Genomic DNA, 21,334 nt, shown 5'->3' with positions numbered 1-21,334 from the left:
ACCAATTTTTCAATAAAGTCAACTGAAAACTATTAAAAGCTAATGATGAAGATTACAGACAGTTATTAATGCTAATATGTTTTATGTTTGAATATAATAAATGTTATAAAAATTGTTGTTAAGGCAGCACTGCTCAAAGCTGACTTATTCATTGCTTCCTTCCGAGATTCTATTTATATAACTCAAAAATAAAGAATTTGCACTCCATGTATGCTTTCGAAAGCTTTACAGTATTAAATAAAAAAATACGTTTTGCACCCTGATATCAATCCTCAGGCACTCCGTACTTATGTTTTTTATTTAGCTTGAAAATAAATAATGATTTGCTCCCTCAGTGAAATTACATAAAGTATTTAAAAATACTTCCACCATGCGCCCTGGAATTGATTTTAAGAGCGCCTTTGAATAATCCCTAAGTTGCTCTTCCATATTAGGCTTTCAAGATTTTGGTTTGTTTGAAAATAGATAATGATTCGCGCCCTCAGTAGAATCATTTGATGTATTTAAAAATACTTCCACCCTGCACACTAGAATTATTGATATGGGAGCCCTTTTTAATTCTCTTACTGTGATTCTGCGCCCTGGAATCATTCCTAAGGTAACCTCTTCAAATTTTACCTACAAAATGTTATTTATTTAGCTTGAAAATAAATAATGATTTGCGCCCTCAGTTGGATCATTTGTTGTATTGAATACTTTCACTCTGCGCCCTGGAATAAATTAATGGGCGCCCTTTTCATTTCTCCTATCGTGATCCTGTGCCCACGAATCATTCCTAAGGCGCCCTTTCTAATTATCCTTCCAAAATGTTATTTATTTAGCTAATAAATAAATAACGATTCGATATCTCAATAGGTATTATTGCTTTTGCACCCTTCGTGGTTGCTTGAATCAGTCATTATCAAAATTTCCAAAAACAAATTTTCTCGATTCCTGAGAAGTTGAAGTTTTACGAGCTGGTTTGTCACTGACTAACTGTGACTAACTGCAACTACAGCACTGATTACAACTTATGAAATTAGAAACATAGAGAAGTAATGTAAGTCTATAAAATAAACCCTGTTTCATGCCACGTATCGGTAAAATGATGCCTTTCTCATATTATTCGTATTCTCACATATAATACTATGGGTTTCTTCAAAATGTCTTTCTTTGATTCTTGAGACAAAAAAATGGCGGGTGAGTAATGTAGCAGTAGCGACATAACTAATGTCGTGAATACGAATAAAACTGGTGTGCTTCCTCCATACTTCCGAATATCACTACACTGAAGTACGGATAAGTTACATCAAACATTCTAACAAACAATTAAATAAAAACTGTCCCAGAAAGTATGGACGCAACCAAAAACCGCTGCCATTTCGCAATGGTTCAGAATCTGTCATTTTTTATGGCTGCGTCCTGTTGTTTACACTCTTCTCTAACCACTTGTGCAGTTGTTTATTCGTTTTCATTAGGTTGTGTCGAAATGCGTGGACTTTTAGCAGAACAACGTCGAAAAATTGTGTACAAATGATCCACAGAACGCGGACTGTCACTGAGAAAGATAGCAAAAATGGAAGGAGTAAGTGAAAGAGCCGTGCGAAATGCAATCAGCAAGTTCGGTGAGAATAACACCTTTGAGGATAAACCGAAAACGGATCGAAAAAAAAAGTACAGGTGTGTAATGTCAGAGACATAACTGGATGTCGTGAATACGAATAAAATTGACACTCTTACTTTATACTTTAGAATATAAATTAGTTGATCGATAGTGTGAATTGTGCAAGTTTTGCCCTTTTACACTACTAGAATTTGAAACGATACTAAACTACAGTACAGATTAGTTACATTAAACATTTTGACACACAAATATTACGAAATAACCAGTATAGTTCGTTATGATAAAATAATGGTGGTTCTGAAAAGAACCTTTTATGAAGGCGTTCGTGATGAAGAGTGACGAGTTGAGTTCAAATTCCGATGGATACCGCTGACTTCCGTCTTCTATTTCCAGGATGACCTGTTGTCCGTGAATGCGAAAGTGATATGTGTTCTGTTGGAGTCTCCTGCTTCTTCCGCTTGCGGTAACAAGCTTTGTATTACACTTGGAGATTCCTCGATCGCACCATAATCAACACGATGACAACGACAGCCAAATTCGAAATGAATGGCTTCTAAGTCGGTGCTATGCATTTTATATAGCAAATCTGCAGAAAGTTTACTACAAACTAAAACTGGTTGAAAAATGGGCCGTATATAGTATAGTGAAGTAAAATTTCGCATAATTCTTTAGGTATAAAATTATAATTCTAAATGGCACCTTAGAGAATTTTGATGTCGATTATTCCATTTCGGATTGCAATATTTTAGTAAAAATGCTGAACGGGATTAATTTCTGGCATCCCAGAAGAGCCAAATTGTATAATTTTCTAAGATATTAAACACTGATTAGATATAAACACTGTTGCGAACTGTGAAAATTGCAAAAAACTGATTATGAATTATCTTAGATTTGCACTACACTGTTAATTTTAATTTTCAATTTACAAAGAAGCAGTAGGAGTCTTTAGGTAACATTTAGAGCCATTAGAAGGGTTGATTTTGCAGAATGTTCTACGTTGTTGTCCATTTTTCGTGGTTTTTTGCTCCAATGCAAACGACCACCAACAGGATGTAATCGATCTTCTTCGAAGGGAAACTGGCTCTGCGACCTGACGACTGCTCCACCTGACGACCGAAGTCCGAATGAGAGCATGACCTGAGCGTTTGAGGTTTGATACCACGCAAAAGGTCTGCTCTCATTATTGACGACTGCTCCACCTGACGACTAAAGTCCAAATGAAAGCGCGACGATTTTCGACCACGATTCTCCTTTTATACGCAGTCAGTTGAAGATATGTGCCTGACTACCTCAAAATCGTCGTCCTTGCGCGAAAAAGCCAAGCAAAAGTAAAGAGTTTTCCGCGTTGTTTTCAAATTTTTAGATCTCTATGTGCCTCACGTGGAGCGCTTCAACTGTAATTTTAGTTTTTAGTATACAATATTTCAATAGCATTCAAATTGTTCTATTTTTACCTCTCGCAAAGTTATAATCACTTAGGAAGATAACTAAATCTTTATCAGCTCAGCATCGCACAACTGATATAAGTTTTACAATTTAATTAGAATTAGGAACTAGGAAACTTCACCTGCTAAGATCAGCATAAAAGATGACAGATTGGATTTACACCGTAGAGTTAGATTATGTACATTTTGAGTAGATTTTTGCATGATTACACTGAACCAAAATGATGACAGTTTATTGGACCTGGACTATATGGAGGTTCGGCGCGTGTAGTTCGCGATGCTAACCCTCAGTTGGATAAAAGTATACTGAAGGCGTTCGAGCAAAAGAAGGAGGTTTCAGTTCGGGATGTGGCCAAAAAAGTGGGCACTTCGAAGTCAAATGTTCTTCGTGCTAAAGATCGTTTGAGTCTTCGAACCTATAAGAAGCATAAACAACCAAAACGTAGTCCGAAACAAGAAGCATCGATCAGGCCGAGGGTTCAAAAGCTGTACAATACGATTCTTGCTGCAAATTTGAACTGCATAATCATGGACGACGAAACCTACGTGAAACTCGATTACAAACCCTTGCCGGGACCACAATATTATACGGTGCGAGAAGGGCAAGAGTTAAACCAGTCCGAGACATCGATTGAAGTCGAAAAATTTGGTAAGGAAGCTATGGTCTGGCAAGCAATTTATAGATGCGGTAAGATTTCGAAACCATTCATCATCACTGCTTCAATGAACAGCGAAATATACATCACGGAATGTTTACAAAAACGACTTCTACCCATTATTCGAAGCCACAAGGATCCTGTTGTCGTCTGGCCAGATCTTGCTTCTTGCCACTACTCGAAATCAACGGTAGAACGGTACATCGCTATGGAAAATCATGCACCACTACGGATCCCCGGACAAACTGATACGATTGGTCAAGGCTACGATGGATCGAGTGATGTGCGTTGTTCGAGTATCGGTTATAAACTCGAGTCCCTTCGAAACTCGCAGAGGGCTACGGCAAGGTGATGGCCTTTCGTGTCTGCTATTCAGCATTGCTTTGAAGGGTGTGATAAGAAGAGCGAGGATAGACACGAGTGGCACGATTTTCAGAAAGTCCGTCCAGCTACTTGGTTTCGCTGATGATATTAATATTATAGCACGCAACTTTGAGAAGATGGAAGATACGTACATCGGACTAAAAGCTGAGGCCAAGCGGATCGGACTAGACATCAATGCGTCAAAGACAAAGTACATGAAAGGCAGGGTTACGAGTTCTGATTGGTGGTGATGAAATCGAAATGGTCGACGAGTTCGTGTACTTGGGCCACCAGTCACCAGTGAGCCGATGATGACACCAGCAGAGAAATTCAGAGTTGCATATTGTCAGGAAATCGTGCTTACTTTGGACTGCGCAGGACGCTTCGATCGAGCAAAATTCGCCGTCGTACGAAGTTAACTATTTACAAAACGCTGATTAGACCGGTTACGGGCATGAGTCCTGGACAATGGTTGCGGAGGATCAACGCGCACTAGGTGTTTTTGAACGAAAGGTGTTGCGAACCATCTTCGGCGGAGTGCGGATGGAAGACGGTACGTGGAGAAGGCGGATGAACCATGAACTGCACCAGTTGCTGGGAGGACCAACCCTCGTCCAAACGGCCAAGGTCGGGTGGTTACGGTGGGCCGGGCATGTTGTTAGAATGTCGGAGAACAACCCGGTTAAAATGATTCTCGATAATGATCCGACCGGTATACGAAGAAGAGGCGCGTAGTGGGCAAGATGGATCGATCAAATTGAGGACGACCTGCGGACCCTTCGCAGCTACCGAGGCTGGCGGCGAACAGCAATGAACCGAGTTGAATGGAGACGCCTCCTGTATACAGCAGAGACCCGCGTGGTCTACGACTGAAAGAGTAAGAGTAAGTTTACATCGGTTTTCGGGTATTTTAGCTAAAAATCCGATTAAAATTGATTCAGACTGATTAAAAAATTGAAGTCGGATTGGGTACGGGCAAAGATTTTTATATTTCATCGAGTACGGTTCGGATTTGGATTTAAATCGTTTTTATTTTTCATATCAGTAAGGACGTTGCAATTTGGAGTAAAAATGCTAAAGTGTAAAGCAAATAGCGATAACTATACGGCTGTTTAACGGTTTATGTTGAACTATGAAGTGGCATTAGTAGTTTAACATTAACTGTAAATGCATTGATAAGTCGAAGATGAACCGTAAAAATTAAACTAATTATATACAATAAAATAATATTGAGGCTGGATTTATTTATTATCAGGAATAATAAATGCTATTATTCTCTTACGCTCTTGAAGGTGTTTCGATAGCTGTTCTTTGTCATGCGTACTCAGCACATTTCCTTGGAGTACAAAATTAGATTGTAGGTGACTGAAAAATAAAAATTCATGGAACGCAAATTGAACCACTTAGATATATGGTAAATGATTTTTCTCGTTTATTCCTAATATGGAGATACTAAATCAGCAGTAAAAATCTCTAACCCAATGTGCGGGGCTGAGAATCGAGTTTAAATAGGCTGCGAGAATTTTTTTTTCTGAACACCACTTTGAAATTTGAACATTTAATAAACCAACAATACTCATTTGAATGTGACAGATTAAATTAAGTTCAAAATCAACGGTACGATTTAGCAATATACTAGCGAATAATAGTTCAAATGATACATATTCATAACTTATATTACCATAATTAGTCAACGGGAAAGGTGATACCGCGTTATGAGTTCCGTTACTTTCAGTTTCAACCGAATCGGTTCCATTCACTGATATTGGATCTGATCGGGCTATTTTATTTCATTTGGTTTCACCCCTTTCAAGTAATTTACATAAACTCAGTTTACCAGCCATTCAATGATAGTGTCGCTCACTGTCAACAAACAAAAATCGAGATACAACAAACCTATCATCTTAATTTAGCAATTCCCCCGTGTCTGGCCCTGTTCCAACGATGTCAATCATAGGCGGCATGATGACACTCCCATCACTGAACCCAGATGGGGCTGCTGTTGTGTTCCGCTGCAGTTTTCCACCCAAAACGAAAGCAATTTTCCGAAGCGTTAATTTCCATTTCATTGATTTTATCACACCACACTGGCAAACATCAATCAATTTCGATTAAATTTATCGCCGATAAACGATTTGCGTGTTTGGTGCCGACATTCCCCCACATCCCGCTGATCCTTTTTTGGTCCTTTCTTATTTTAACATTTCGGTGAGCGGATTTATAATGTGTTTCACACAAACGTCCGGACAACGGAACGACGACGATCGTTGGATTGGTGCAACAGTAGCTGCCAAAGTCGCCGACGGACGCCGAGTCAGGGGACCGTGAGGGGCACTTTACTTTGATATCGACGACGGTCTTCGGGAAGGTTCCGGCACCCAAATCAAAGTGTCCCCCTGTTTGTTGTTGGCACCCCGGGTGGCTGTGATCAGTCAATCGCCATTAATTTATATTGTCTGATGATGTCCCGTCCTTCCCGGAATCGAAACCGAACCAGCACCGAAGGTCCATTCGTACTGTGAAGAGAGAGAGAGAGAGTCGATGGGTGGTTTCGGAAAATTGTGAGATCCCTTTCAATTTCCGGTGTGTTGTTATCGGTGTACGTGGTGGAAGGATGAGATGTGTTACGATTTCAAGTTTTGGATCCCAATGTTTAGTCGGGAGCACTATAAATCATTCAATTAGAGCGACGCTTCGTGTGATGAGCAATCTAACGTATTGTCAATATTAATTACAATCTTTCGGCTCGAACGCCTTCGCCGACTGTTTTCCCATCACGATCAAAGGGGGAAACAACGTGACGGGGTAGGTGGTAATGGTGATGGGTTGTGAGTTTCTCTTCATCGAAATCGAGAGTGTTGTTTGGATTATTTATGGCGTCGTGACGGTTCTGAAAGAAAGGCATTTAACCGTAAACGTCGGCCGGTTTGGGCGTTGGCACGTTTATTTGACGAAGGTTAGATTAATGGCTGTCAGCTGGAGCCTATAAATGAGTCGTGATACTTTTTCGATACATTTCACGCCTTCGGGAGTTTGGTTAAAAGGCAAAAGAAAACGTGGAAGCAGTTGTGCTTGGCATCGCGAAGACAGCCCCAGTCCTGGCGTATAAAAGCAATGAAGCAGACACGGAGAGCGGTGAATTGTTGTTAGGAAATATGTATTCTTGCTTTGAATAATACATGCTGTTGAGGTTCGGGTACTAATGATTACAAATCGTTTGTCTCGAGGTGACATTCCTATTTTCCATTGTATTTTCTTTGTTTCCGCGAAAATCCTATAATGCGCCCAACCAACACAGAGGAAAAATATGAAAAGTGTCACACGGGATAGTCCTATTTGAGATTCTCATTTCCATCTCCCTTGTCAGATGGTATATAAAATATTCACTTTATAATACGTTTTCAACCAGTATTGCCATGTATAATTAGAATACTCAGCTAGAATGATACTGTTTATTGACAGTAGCATTATTGAATGTAGTTTGAATTTAAGCCTTTAGGCTGGCAAACTTGATGAGTTAAGTGTTCGACCTTGAAACAATCACCAAAAGAAACAAAAGAAAAGTTTCTTGCACTAGAATTATTACGATTACAATGAACCAGTTTCGAGTATGTGCCGCTTATTCAACAGTTACTCCAACTAGTTCAATTTTCATTGATCTCGCAATACTGTCAAAAACCTATTAATTAGATTCTTTTCCTGCAAACTTTACTATTTTTATAGCGTTATAAATATACATGACTGGCGTTAGCGTTGAAGTTTTAGATTAGGATAATGATAAGATCAGTGCAGTAAACATCACACTCTGACACACACACACAACGTTCGCTAACGTACCGAACCGGCAGCATTTAGTTCTTCAATCGATTCTCTTCAAATCACAGCTTAGTTTAACCACCGTCAATTGAACTCTTGAAGTAACCAAGTATCTCTTTCAATAGTGTGAGAGCGGCCTTCAAATGAGGTTTACGTAAACATTCGAATTGGTTCAAGCTAATAGATGAAAGACAAACCAGGTAGCTGAAATATCAATTACAGAATACACATAAATCAATAGTTTTCTCCTTCAGTATACATTTTTAATACTTTACTCTATTTAGAATTCTATTCATTCGAACTTGCTCACTACCAACAGTGAAGACAATGAAGCAGCTAGACCAGGGCCGGTGAAAGAGGTGGGTACGGTAGTACTACCCACCCGAGAATTCTAAACCTACCTGAAATTTCGATCGATAAACGATGGTTATAATAGTATTATTCATTATAATAAAAAAAATTATTGTAACTCGAAATAATAAATAAAATCAAAATTATAGAATGCTAGTACTCAAGGTACAGAAAGGATGGTTGAAAGCGGTGTTCAGTAGCGTTCCACTCACCGCTACCTGATAGAAACAAAGAAGAAAGAAATTATGAATTTTACAGGTGACATAAATCTACAACCGATACAATTCATAACTACTTAACTTCTCAAATGGCGCAATATTCCATTCGTACAGAAATTTACTGACTCCGAGTGTAATTTGCACTCGGCTAGCAAGTGAGACTCTACGAATTTATATGCACGATTTACCAGTCAAACAGATATGTGCTTCTGTGGCTCAGTCGACTAACTTGATGTGCTCTGTGATCTAATGTTTTTCGGTTCAAGTCGCTTTGTTGCTGTCGATCTTTTGATTTTTATTCCATTCCTTTTAAAGCCATGTAATTTTCAAATCACACAATTTTATATGTTCTTGAATATAAATTTGTGTCAAATATGACGCTCCATTTATGTGCATCTGATAAAATGTAAAATCACAAGAAAATTTTCGAACTGTGTAGGATACAAATTCAAAATGCAGAAAATAAGATCGAAAAAAAACAGTAGTCTGGTTTTGAACATCTAGATGGCTGAGGAAACAAACCGGCCCAATTCGTTAAACTTTGCAAACGGTTTCATTGCTTTGTGGCAGGGACCATTGTCTTGGTTAAAAATGATTTTTTCTTCTTCACATGATCCCGTTTTTTAAATTTCGCACTTCAAACGCATCAATAACTCAATGTAATAATCACTTTGGATGGTTCTTTCTTTTTCAAGATAGCCAATGTAAATTATACCTCGAGCATCTAAAAACTGGCGACATTATTGTTTCAGCTACCTGCTGCGTTTTCGGACGGCTTTCCCCGTTGGATTGCTGAGAAAATGGTGGGTCCATGTTTCGTCCACTGTTTCATGCTAAGGCAAGAAATCCTTTTTATTGTGCTTAAACAGTGCCAAACAGCTCTCTGGATCGTTGATGCACCCATTTGAAAAATAACTTTTTCATGCTAAGATGTTAACCATCTCAGTACATCTCAGTACATCTAACCTCACGAGCTTTGAGTTTGCGTTCATCCATTACGACAATCAAAACTTGAGTAATTTCTTCCTGATGACTGACTTTTTAGACTCGTTTAAAATCCGAATACCACAAATGTTTTAATGGATCCAAGTACGGGTAACACTTTTAAAACCATTGCTGGGCTAGCACGGGTTTTTGTAAAGTAATGTTTTATCAATACACGGAATTCGTTATTTCCATTTTTTCATAAATGAATAAGTAACATCGGTAGTTTTATTGTTTGTGGTTCAATTGACGTGAAAAATGTGACACATGTCATCTGAAGGTAGATACTTTCGAAAAAATTAGGTTAGCTTGACATCTTTGGGTCAGTCATCTTTTCTGATTCTTTGGGTCAGTTCCGGAACTTTTTGATCAATGTGGTATGCACATCAGCAACTGGACCGTTCGTTTTGTGCACCGTTTGATTTGCAAGAAACACATTTTGATCTAAACTCGGCTGTTTCTCCGTATTCGAGGAAATGCAGGATGACTTCGATCATGGAGTACTGGATAAATGAGCTCAGCACCTTTATCAGCCCCAACAAACTAAGCGGTTAGGGTTACCGAAATTCTCAAAAAAAATTACACAAATAAGTTTATACGGAACACAAATGTTGACAGTGATTTTGACATTAGTTGGATAGTTCTACGGTTCTACAGTTTGAACAATCCCATAGTAGTTTTATGTCGTATTCAACACTTAAATGCGCAATTTTGTTTTAAAACCAAAAAGGAAACGAAAACGCTTCAAATAGCGAATTTACGCCCCGGTACAAAAAATTACCCACCGGGGCTTAACTTGTTTCACCGGCCCTGAGCTAGACTATTTGGCACTTGAAACTGAGCAAACAAAATTTCAAATGACTGGGTACGATTATTCAACTGAATGATGAATTCTGGGAGCTTCACTTCAAAATGGCAGCAAAGGTCATAGGAATTTGTATCGATATACTGACAGTCAGTGACCATAAATTTCATTTTCATCTGATATCATTCGATTGAAAATGAAATTTTACCCCACTGGATAAGATAAGACAAGTTGATTGTTATGTTTCATTTGAATGTATGTCATCTGTTGATACAAAAGATTGGATGATTTTATGACTGTTGGAGAAGGAGAATGACAGAATCTTAGCTCCAGTGCTCTTTTACGTTACTTCTGAATAAATAAATAAATGAGTAAATAAAAAGAAAAGTCTACCCTCGATTTCTTTTCAAGGTGCATGTTGACAAGCTGTTATTCCGAAAAAAACGCGAAAGTGTTAGAAAACGGTTGAGTTTAGAGATATCGATTTTATGAAATGCTTTCGTGAGCTTCAGATTTAAAGTAACGCGCATTCTGGCACCCACAAATGATATGATCAACAAGTTATACAGCTCGAAAGTTATACAGGAATATGCTCACGAGTTGTCCAGAATGCATAGACGATGCGGGGACGGAAAGTTCCTAAACAAGCTTCTACAGTTACCGAAGAAATCCACTTTTTTGCTGCTAAAAAGTACAACGAGAAATTTTTAACAACTTGAAAGGGCAGGTTACGGGGTAAGGCCACCGTGTAACTTTCAAAAATTCGAAATTTTTTTTGCAACCCGCAAATTTTCCTAAAACCCTCTAGAATAAGAAAAAAATGTCTTGTGGTCAAAACAAATCTCGAACTGGTTGTTTTCCGACAGTTTGCGAATGCGGTAAGACCCAGCATGCGCGTCAAAAAAAAATTTCCGGAGTATCCAAATTTTTTCTTATGGCGTTTTCGTTTTTAATTTGCCCTACACCGGTGCAGTGCTACACCATGGCATGAATAAACGAACAAAAATGACGAAAACATAAACAGTAACCATTGACTACAATTAACGATTCCATTGCACAGAGCTACACCAAACCTTTGATGAGTGCTACACCAGTGGTATCGGTGCAGAAAAAGTGTAGCACTGGTGTAGTGCAATTGGTAAAAACAAACGGTTTAGGTGCAGCTTTCGCTACACCGGTGTAGTGCAATTTAATAACGAAAACGACATTAGTGTTTAATCTAGTGTACAACGCACAAACAAAATTATTGTTACACAATTCCGATAAAAAATAACCAAGTTGCTAGGGCTAGTTTTCCGTGTGGTCCAAAACGGATGAATCGGCTGTGTCTTTAAATTTAATACTGTAACAAGAACCAAAGTTTTTTTTCTACAGGGTCCGGCACTCGAAATGTAACCAATTAAAAAGGCCATAAATTCAGTTTGGAAAATAAATTTTACTTAATTCAAAGTACAAGATGTGTAAAAATAATACAAAATTCAGAATCAATTCACTTTTGCTCGATATGACCACCTTTTGCCTTGACTTGATGACTTGAGAGAGCGAAGGAGTTGCTTCGTTTGGCCGAATGTGACTTGCAGGTATTTTGGCCCACTCGCGGACAATAACTTTTTTCAGCGCCTCGAGACTGGTGTATCTTTTAGTTCGGACTTTGCTCTCCAAAATGGCCCAAAGAGAATAATTCATTGGTTTCGCATCTGGTGAATTCGAGAGCCATTGTGTGGACGTGATGAAGTTCGGAACGTTGTTTTTCAGCCATTCTTGGTTCACTCGAGCTTTGTGAGACGGTGCCGAGTCCTGCTGAAACGTCCATGGTCTGCCACCGAAATGTTTGTCTGCCCACGGCTTCAAAGCAACCTCCAGAATACTTTCCCGATAATATGTCGCATTTACCTTGACGCCAAGCTCGATGAAAACGATTGGAGAGCGCCCATCTGCGGTTACAGCGGCCCAAACCATTATCTGTTGCGGGTGCTGCCTCCTGGTGGCCAATCGACGACTCAAATTCTCGTATGAACGGTCGGTCAAGTAAACCCTATCGTTTTGAGAGTTTACGAATTGCTCAATTGGAAAAATTTTCTCGTCAGAAAATACAATGTTCGGAAATTGACCGCTTTCGGCCAAACGAAGCAACTCCTTCGCTCTCTCAAGTCATCAAGTCAAGGCAAAAGGTGGTCATATCGAGCAAAAGTGAATTGATTCTGAATTTTGTATTATTTTTACACATTTTGTACTTTGAATTAAGTAAAAGTAATTCTCCAAACTGAATTTATGGCCTTTTTAATTTGTTACACTTCGAGTGCCGGACCCTGTAAAGTATATATCATATACTGGTATACTACGTAGGGGATTTCTAAAACACTAATTTTTCGAAAAAGCATATAAGTGAAAGGTAAATTTTTTCCATGAAAATTTCATTTTGTATCGTTTATAAAAAATAAGTTAACAACATATCAAGAAACACCTCCGTGATATACAAGATAATATGTTTATAAAAGTCTCCTACAAATTTGGAACCAATCGATAAAGATTTGTAGCTGCTATGAGTTATTTATTATTACTTTTAAAATCGACTGCCCTTAAGTGAAGCACTCTGCGAAACATCGATTTTTCATTTATGAATTCAATCGACAGATATGTTGTTCTAAATTGTTGTTGACAAACAGATGTTAATATGATTTAGCTTATAAGTTCAACAGAAAATTACTGATATGGCAAGCTATTTGAAGATGCGGATGAAAAACTCTAAGGTTTGTTATAAATGAGTCTTTAAACTCGAATGTCTACCAATAAGAGTGTAGAAAAAAAGCCTTCTCAGTCCACTTAGTCGAATTTTCATATATCTTGAAAAATCACCATATGGGGGAGTACATGAAATTTTGAAGCCAAAAGGCTTAGAATTGCATGAAACGTCGAGATTTAGTGTCATCTCGAAAAAAATTTTTTTGAAAAAATCGACTTTTTGGGACTTAGAAAAAATTGATTTTAGTCCCAGAAAATTGGGACTTAGAAAAAATTGATTTTAGTCCCAGAAAATTGATTTTTTCAAAAAAAAATTTTTTTTTAGATGGCACTAAATTTTGATGTTTTATGCAGTTTTAAGAGTTTTGGCATCAAAAAAAATTTTCGATTTTGGAAATTTCATGTACTCCCCCCTATGGTGCTTTTTCAAGATCGAAAAATGTCAAACCTTTACCACCGGGCAAATAAATATTAAATATTCGTTAAATAATTGTACCGAACAATCTAAACAATTTCTTTTTTCTTTTTGTTCCGCTTTGCTCCATGTAGGGAGCAGAGCGGGGTACTTTTAAAAATCTCAAGTTAAGACCGTTTAAATTAACAAATATTTATGAATATTTGAGAATTCAATACTCCGTCAACAACGTCCGATGGTTAGCAAATTATTTATTTCATTTTCACAAAAATCATATACAGTAGAAAATAAACTTTTTCATACGATTCTGTCGAAAAATAAATTATTAAAAAAAACTAATACAAAGAATAAATTCGGCACGTCTAAATTGTTTCCTCTCACTCGGGCAAAGTTAGGTTACTTGTACCTGAGCGGTATGTAATACCCCACTTTACCCTACTACATTTTGCCTCGAGAAAACGTTTCACTTTCCAACTTGTGTCAAACACAATAATGCTAGAAAACGAAAAACATAATACGTTATTGAAACGCAAAAAAGAGTACTAGGTATTTTGAACGATTATAACGATGCTCCGAATCAAAAGACTAATGTCATAGATAACATATAATACTTCAACAAGAAATATAACGAAAACATTCTAGTAAAGTAAAATTCGAGGGTGCTTCTAAACGATATTCCAGCTTCGGCAGCTGGCACCATAAACTAAAGGAGATATCAAGAAAACCCCGATTTGCCCCCCTTTCCCCTACACAAAGATCCTGGGAAGTTTTATGAGATTTGGCAATCTGCAATTATTGCCGAGATACACGACGATGGTTCCACGATAGCAGGTTGGGTTTCATCTAAAATTTTCTAATTTTTTTTTATAAAGGATGAGATCAGGTGTTGCAAGTAAAAATATTGTTGTTATTATTATTATTATTAACACATGGATGAATAAGTCCCGAGACTAACAATGGAAACAACATTTTTTTTGCAAATTTTTTTTTATTCATCATTATGTTGAGGGTGATACAATGGTTCCAACGTTTTTCAAATTTTTCAATACCATGTTTATAAAAAAGTTTATCTTTCGCTTCAAAATAAGCTTCAGTTTCAGCGATGACCTCCTCATTTGAGCCAAATCTTTTTCCCTGGAGCATTTTTTTAAGATCAGCAAAGAGCCAGTAGTCACTGGGGGCTAAATCTGGCGAGTATGGGGGGTGGGGAAACAGATCAAAGCCCAATTCGTTCAATTTCGCCATTGTTTTCATCGACTTGTGACAGGGTGTTTTTGTTCCATCGAAAGCAATTGCGGCACCCACTTGGAAAAAACCTTTTTCATGCTCAATTTTTCATGAAGGATAGTAAATACACTTCCATATGAGATCTGTGTCATCTCAGCAATCTCACGAAGCTTTACTTTACGATCTTTCATTGTAATTTTTGTCACTTCACTCACATTTTCCGGTGTAACGGCTTCCACAGGTCTACCCGAGCGTTCCGCGTCATTTGTGTCGGTACGACCACGTTTAAACTCGGCGAACCACCGACAAATCGTTGCTTTTGATGAACAAGAGTCCGGATAACATTTTTCAATCCATTGTTTCGCTTGCACGGTGTTTTTACCCATTAAAAAACAATGTTTTATCAGAACACGAAACTCGGTTTTTTCCATTTTCTAAACAAACTACAAAACGACTTTACTCCAACCTCGATAACTCAGCTGTTTCTGGTTTACTACGAGCGCCATCTCTGCTTTAGTCTCGGGACTTATTGATCCATGTGGTCTTATTATTATTATTATTATTATTATTATTATTATTATTATTATTATTATTATTATTATTATTATTATTATTATTATTATTATTATTATTATTATTATTATTATTATTATTATTATTATTATTATTATTATTATTATTATTATTATTATTATTATTATTATTTGAGGAAGATGGAGATGCGTTTTCCAGTTCCACAGTTCCAGAGTTTATAGGTTTTACCTGGCCGACCATGAGTCTTCTTGGACACATAGTTCTTTGATACTTGGATCTGAACGATCCGGGTGTAATGTCCAAAATGGTCCGAAAAGGAGCATGAATCTATTTCTGAAGAGCTAGAAGACCAATTTTATAGAATCTATTCACCAATTAATGCAACAGCAATTTCTTTGTGTTTTCGTACTAAGAACAAAGCTTCTTAAGAGAACCTCAGAGTGACTTTTGACAGAGTTGAACCAGTGTTAGCCATTTATGTCAACAATCTGCCAAGTAAAAACATCGATTGGAAAAAAATTTATAATTTATCCTTTTCAACAACAAGCCCATCAACAATCTTTGAACGATAAAAAAAATGTTTCCATTGAAGTTGTATTAGAAGAAAACACATGGTGCTTAGATCTTGAGGCATTCAGTTTATGAAATTAAAAAGTAGGACTACCAGGTGAGCAAGTTTGAAATGTCGTTTGTTTTTCATTAAAAATAATCGAATATTTAAGAACGAAGTCAAGATATTTCTTATTCGACCCTTGACACATCTCACCTCTCCGCACGTTATCTCCCCATCCTTGATCTTCCTTGAGTATTTCGACTCTAAAATTTTCATATTCTTTCTTCTCCTAAAATATCTAGTTAGTTAAATATCGTTGAAAAATCGGCGAATAATTATATTCGGTATTATTTGAGCCTAATCACGGAATACAAAAATTTTATCTTTAAAAAAATAACCATCACTTTTGTTTAGCTCTTTGGCAATGAATAGATACCATCCCAAAATTAAACTTCAACTTTTAATCATATACATTAATCGAGCCATAATCGTACGTCTTCGAAAATTTGGAAGTGTCCGTTGAATTTTTTTCAGGGCTCTCTAGTGATCGGAAATAGCTTGCCAAGTGACATTGAGGTACTTCGCCATCGTTTAGTGTGTTTGTATACCATCTTCACCCAACAACGGTAATAGTTTGTAATCTTCAAACTTTGTCGATCGATTTTCGCGTTCTTTGAGAATAAGATTTATTTTGTTTCGATTATAGAGGTTGTAATCTTAAAGCAATTTCACTCTTCGGGTCAGAAAAACTTCTTGACTCTAAATGCGAGGTTGCGAACCCAGGTGGTCTGCGTAAAAAGTAAATTTTGAATTTGAACAAAAATTCTCGATTTTTTTTTTCAGAAAGTCAATATTTGAATTCTTGTTTTTTTTTTCAATCAAATATTAAAATGAGTATTATAATATTTGAAAAAAAACCATTTGCTGGCTTTCAAATGATATAAAATTTATTAGAGATTACAAAAGGAGAAAGAATACTCAATGAAGGGATGGGTTTCAAGATTTAGGGCAGAATGGTGAGACATGTCATTTATTTAAGCAGAAAGCAATTCATAATCTCTAACTAGTTTGATATCATTAAAAAATGAAATTTTCTGACTGACCAGAATTCATGAAAAAAAGTAAAAAAAAAAACGATTTGCTAAATCAGTTCACCATTTCGACAATCCTCATTTTTGCGAAGACTTTAGAAATTTTCGAAAAAGGTTAACCGATTGATTTGGTGTATTGAACAATGTTTTTTGTAACTATCGGCTATATGGAGAGAGAATACACTGTAAGATACGTTTAAAGTTCTATTTTATTTCGGAAATGAAACTTAAAAATCGGTTACATAAATGGAAGCATTTTGTTTTTATTTTTTTAAATACACTGAGGTTTACACGGAGGATACGTACCACTTAAAAGAACTGCGCAAAAAAACCATGTGAATTCGGAAATCCGCGTAAAAAAACTCAAAGCTAAGAAAAAAAAATTTTAGTATCAAATATCTTCAAAATGCCTGAAACGTCCAAATCTGGTGTAATATCAAAAAAAAAATTTTTTTTTGTAGAAATCGACTTTAAGACTTTGAGACCGCGTAACTTCCGAAATCCGCGTAGAAAGAAACCGCAAAATGCAAAAAAAAAAATATTTTTTATGTCAAATGTCTTAGAAATGCATGAAACGTTTAGATCTGGTGAAATCTGAACATATTTTTTTGAAAAAAATCTGAAAGTGTCAAAGCGTTGACTTAAAAAAAAATCGAGCTAACGCCAGATCTCGAAGTTTCATGCATTTCTAAGACAAAACAAGAAATTAATTAATTACCTTAGTTACCAAAATAATTCTTATCAGAATCAAGTAAACATTTCAAATAGTTCTTGTTTAAAACATTTAAGTAATCCATCATATTACTTGATAACAATGATTTAAAGTAAGATTCGAGCAGAAAATAGGAGTTACGAGTTTTGTAAGAAATATATTCCTTAAGTAACGCATTTTCTGACCGGGAATATTTTCTTGGGAGAATACTTATTGTTCTTGGTTTGAATCCTGTTGATCATAAAATAACGAACAATCATCATGACTTCAAGAGAAGATAAATTCCATGATTTTATAATCATGACAGCAGTAACGAATTTCTTTCCATGTGTTACAACGTTAAGAAATTTATTACGCTCTAGATCAAGGTGGATTATTAATGGACAAAAAAGTTATAGTTTGCTTAAAACAGATGAATTTTTGGGATTATTGAAATATTATTTTGAAAAAATTTTGAATTACCTTTATGAAAGTATACAAAATTTCAAATAAAATGATGCTATTTGAGATCTCGCAAAATTCTATCATTCCCAAGATACAGGGGTTTCAAAATAACTCAATCACTCACTCTGTACAAAGTGTCAACCAATGTAATCACAATCAGTTAAAACGTGTCCGCGAATTCATTTAACAACCTAGAGAGATCCCCAAAATCATAGGAACTGGGAATCAGAGGTTTTTCAAAGTCGGTTATTAATTATTCACATCTTTGACCCTGCTGAGAAAGGTAACGGAAGCCAGCAATTCAGTATAAACTGCTAATGCATTGCTGAATCGAATACGAAAAGGAAAAAGTGAATAACAACTTCATCAACGAACTAAGTCTCACGGAATCAAAATTCTCATAAATGTTACAACGTAATAAGACCGATCATAGCCCGAATTATTTTTGAGAAGCAGAAGCAGGTTTACTTAAGGTGCTCTTTCCGTACTAGTTTGTGCAGTCCAAAGTACGATCCAACCAATCGCTTCCAAACGACAAAGGCTTTAGAATCGAATTCCCTCCGTAGACCACACACACCATCAATTCAGCTAGGCTCTCATTTATTTACAGTTGATACCAGGGAAGACCAAAGCAGCTTTGTCATCTCTATCCCGGCCAGCTCCCACGTCAATGATTTCGATGAGAGCATCATGTTTTATACCGAACCGACCATATTCCGTCTCGGTGTCCCCCGAGAGTCCGGCTTGTTTTGATGAGTTCTGGGGCTTTCCGCTGACAGACTCACGAACTCGGAAAACAAAAGCGACTCCCCATCCGACATCCGGATGTTGGCCCTCGTTCGTTACGGCCACCCTGTAAAATAATTTTACGCCCATTGCACTAATCCTCAATCTTGCACAAGCCGAGCGACGCAGAGGATCCATCATATTTACGACGTTCCGGCATCGATGTGACATGATGAGCAACCGAACGAACAGGACCAGGCATTTGATACAAGATTTCCCCCTGGGCCGTACCGATCCAGTGTATATGTGTGTGTGTAACGTTCCTAAGTAGACGACTTTCAACTACGAACATTGTTCGACCGGAGGTCCTGAGCTGCCTCAAGTCAAATATACATCATGCCAACAATCGGTAGCATCAGAGTATGACTTTCAGTTCTGCCTACACAAGGATCCTGGCACCGGGTGGTGGACTGAAAACCGTATTGTCTATGAGCAGAAATCAGAAAGAAGTGCTCTCCAGAGAGATTTTTGGTCGAGTTTGGAAGCCAAAGCGAAAAATTGTCTGCTAATGAAAAAAAAAAACGAATTCTTGTTGAATTTGTTCTCCATTTGTGAAAGTTCCGTTCCCATGGCTCAGAGAAGATGCTTGTGTCAATACGGAATGATTTTCGTAAATAGTTTACTTAGGAATAATTTCTCATAGCCGATGCAAAGCAAATACAGTTAGAACGGTATCTGTTCTCCAATTCTTCCCATAGATCTCAACGAATTTTCTTTTTTTCTTGTAAATCATGTTGGATGCTGTTCATATTTGATAGGAGATCCTTGGAAATGTTATCCTAAAGCTAACCGAAATCTAATTCATTTGGGAAAGATTTTATTGTGCAAATATTAACTCGTTTCGGGTTTCAATTCTTCTTCTAATGAAAACATCTCTTGCCGTACAAAATATACCAGGCTGAAAAAGAAACAGTAAAATCTTCTATATGGAATCTTCGACCATTTTTAGATGAATACTCATCAACTAATCCAAATTAATTTCCGTTGCACGATGATTCGACCGCATCCCAGAATGTTGAATATAGTAGCTGATGGAGAATCAGAATCATGGTTCGGATTGAAAAAGATCAGCATCATCCATACACAAACAAAGTCATGCCTCTACGAACTGCCTTGTCCGGATATTGTCTACCGGTTCACTTCAGCCTTCTTCATACCGATAATGCTCATGTGATGTAGAGGGGTAGCTGGAATCTAGATGGTTTAAAATTGTTATTTGCGAATTTGCAAACCAAACTTGTTAGTTGTGCTGGAAGAATTCGAAAACAAGTTAACATATCTACAATATTACTCGAAGACTCTCGTTTTGGTCTGAAAAATGTTACGAAACCATGCATGAAATAATATAATTGTTCTATTTTGAAGCTCACTACTGATTTTTTGCACTGAAACAGATTCCACATGGCAAAAAATCAGTAGCGAAAAGTTCGCTAGCGAACACTCTGCTCGATGTTATTCAAGAAAAAAGTTCGCACATTTGATATATCTGATACAATTCTCGAATTGTGGAATAAATTTTCATAGTCGTCATAACTCAACCTTTTGCAGAATACATGATGAATACTTTCGCTGATTAACGAAAACTGAACTTTACTAAAAATGTTCAGTGTGAGTAGGGTAGTTGAAATGAAACAAAATGCCTAATTTTTAGCTCTTGCAATTTGATTCTTTGTTGATAAGTGGATCAATGGTGACGATATATTCCGAATTTATTCAGCAGTGGTGGAGTAATATCGTCAATAAAAGCTGCTGTGATTATAGTTATAATGATAATAAAAACATTAATTAAAAATCAATTACGGAGCATGTTAAGCAACTTATCAAGAAATATTACCAAATTCAGCTTGAAGTAACAGGAGTGCAGGTTATCGCTACGCCAATTCAAACGCTTCACCTGCTGTGAGTTCGAGACATTCGAAATGCTGCGCTCCTGTTACTTCAAAAAAATCAAATTCTTGCTAAATAGCGTTTCATTGAGTTCAATCCAAATAGTGCAGTGTAATTATCAATCAGCTGGAAAAAACAGCCTTCATGGTGATGAAAGGCATCGTTATATGAAATGTGGAAAAACATAGTATTGTTCATATTGACCACCCTACGTGCATCGAAAATATCGCAGTCAGCCGCGTATACAGGGGGGGGGGGGGGGGTGTTTCCGGGATTTAAACCCAATCCGAAGTTAAAAAAAATATTACATTGTGAAAACTCTTCTCCCTAAATATTAAGTGAATTATAAAATGAACTTTTTTCGACAAACGACTTTATAACCGAAAATTGCTCAAGTAATTAGTCCCGGGTTGGCGGTTCAATGCATAGGATGCTGGTCTTTCAAGCCAGTTGTCGTATGTTCGAGCCCCGACCTGGAAGGATTCTTAGTGTCAGTAGGATCCATAGTACTAGCCATGCAATGATTCTGTACGCTAAGAATCGGCTGCGAAGTCTGTTGAAACAGAAAGGCCAAATTCCACCAAAGGAATGTAATGCCAAGACTTTGCTTTTTTTTGCTCAAGTAATTATATGAATATTTCCATTTATATGGAAATTGATCAACATGTTCTGGAACAGGCCCCGAAAAAACAATTCTGGGTA

The 21,334-nt window shown here is 37.0% G+C and overlaps 1 protein-coding gene across 2 annotated transcripts in view; it reads left to right on the top strand.

The window, feature by feature from the left end:
- LOC131436946 (glutamate receptor 1-like) overlaps positions 1-21,334 on the top strand; it is a 392,781-nt gene that overhangs the window by 119,736 nt on the left and 251,711 nt on the right. The gene's annotated exons all lie outside the window — the stretch shown is intronic.

The sequence above is a fragment of the Malaya genurostris genome, chromosome 3, assembly GCF_030247185.1.
Source record: "Malaya genurostris strain Urasoe2022 chromosome 3, Malgen_1.1, whole genome shotgun sequence".
Lineage (NCBI taxonomy): Eukaryota > Metazoa > Arthropoda > Insecta > Diptera > Culicidae > Malaya > Malaya genurostris.
Note: the sequence above shows the minus strand (reverse complement) of the source record. Positions and strands in the feature narration are given on the sequence as shown.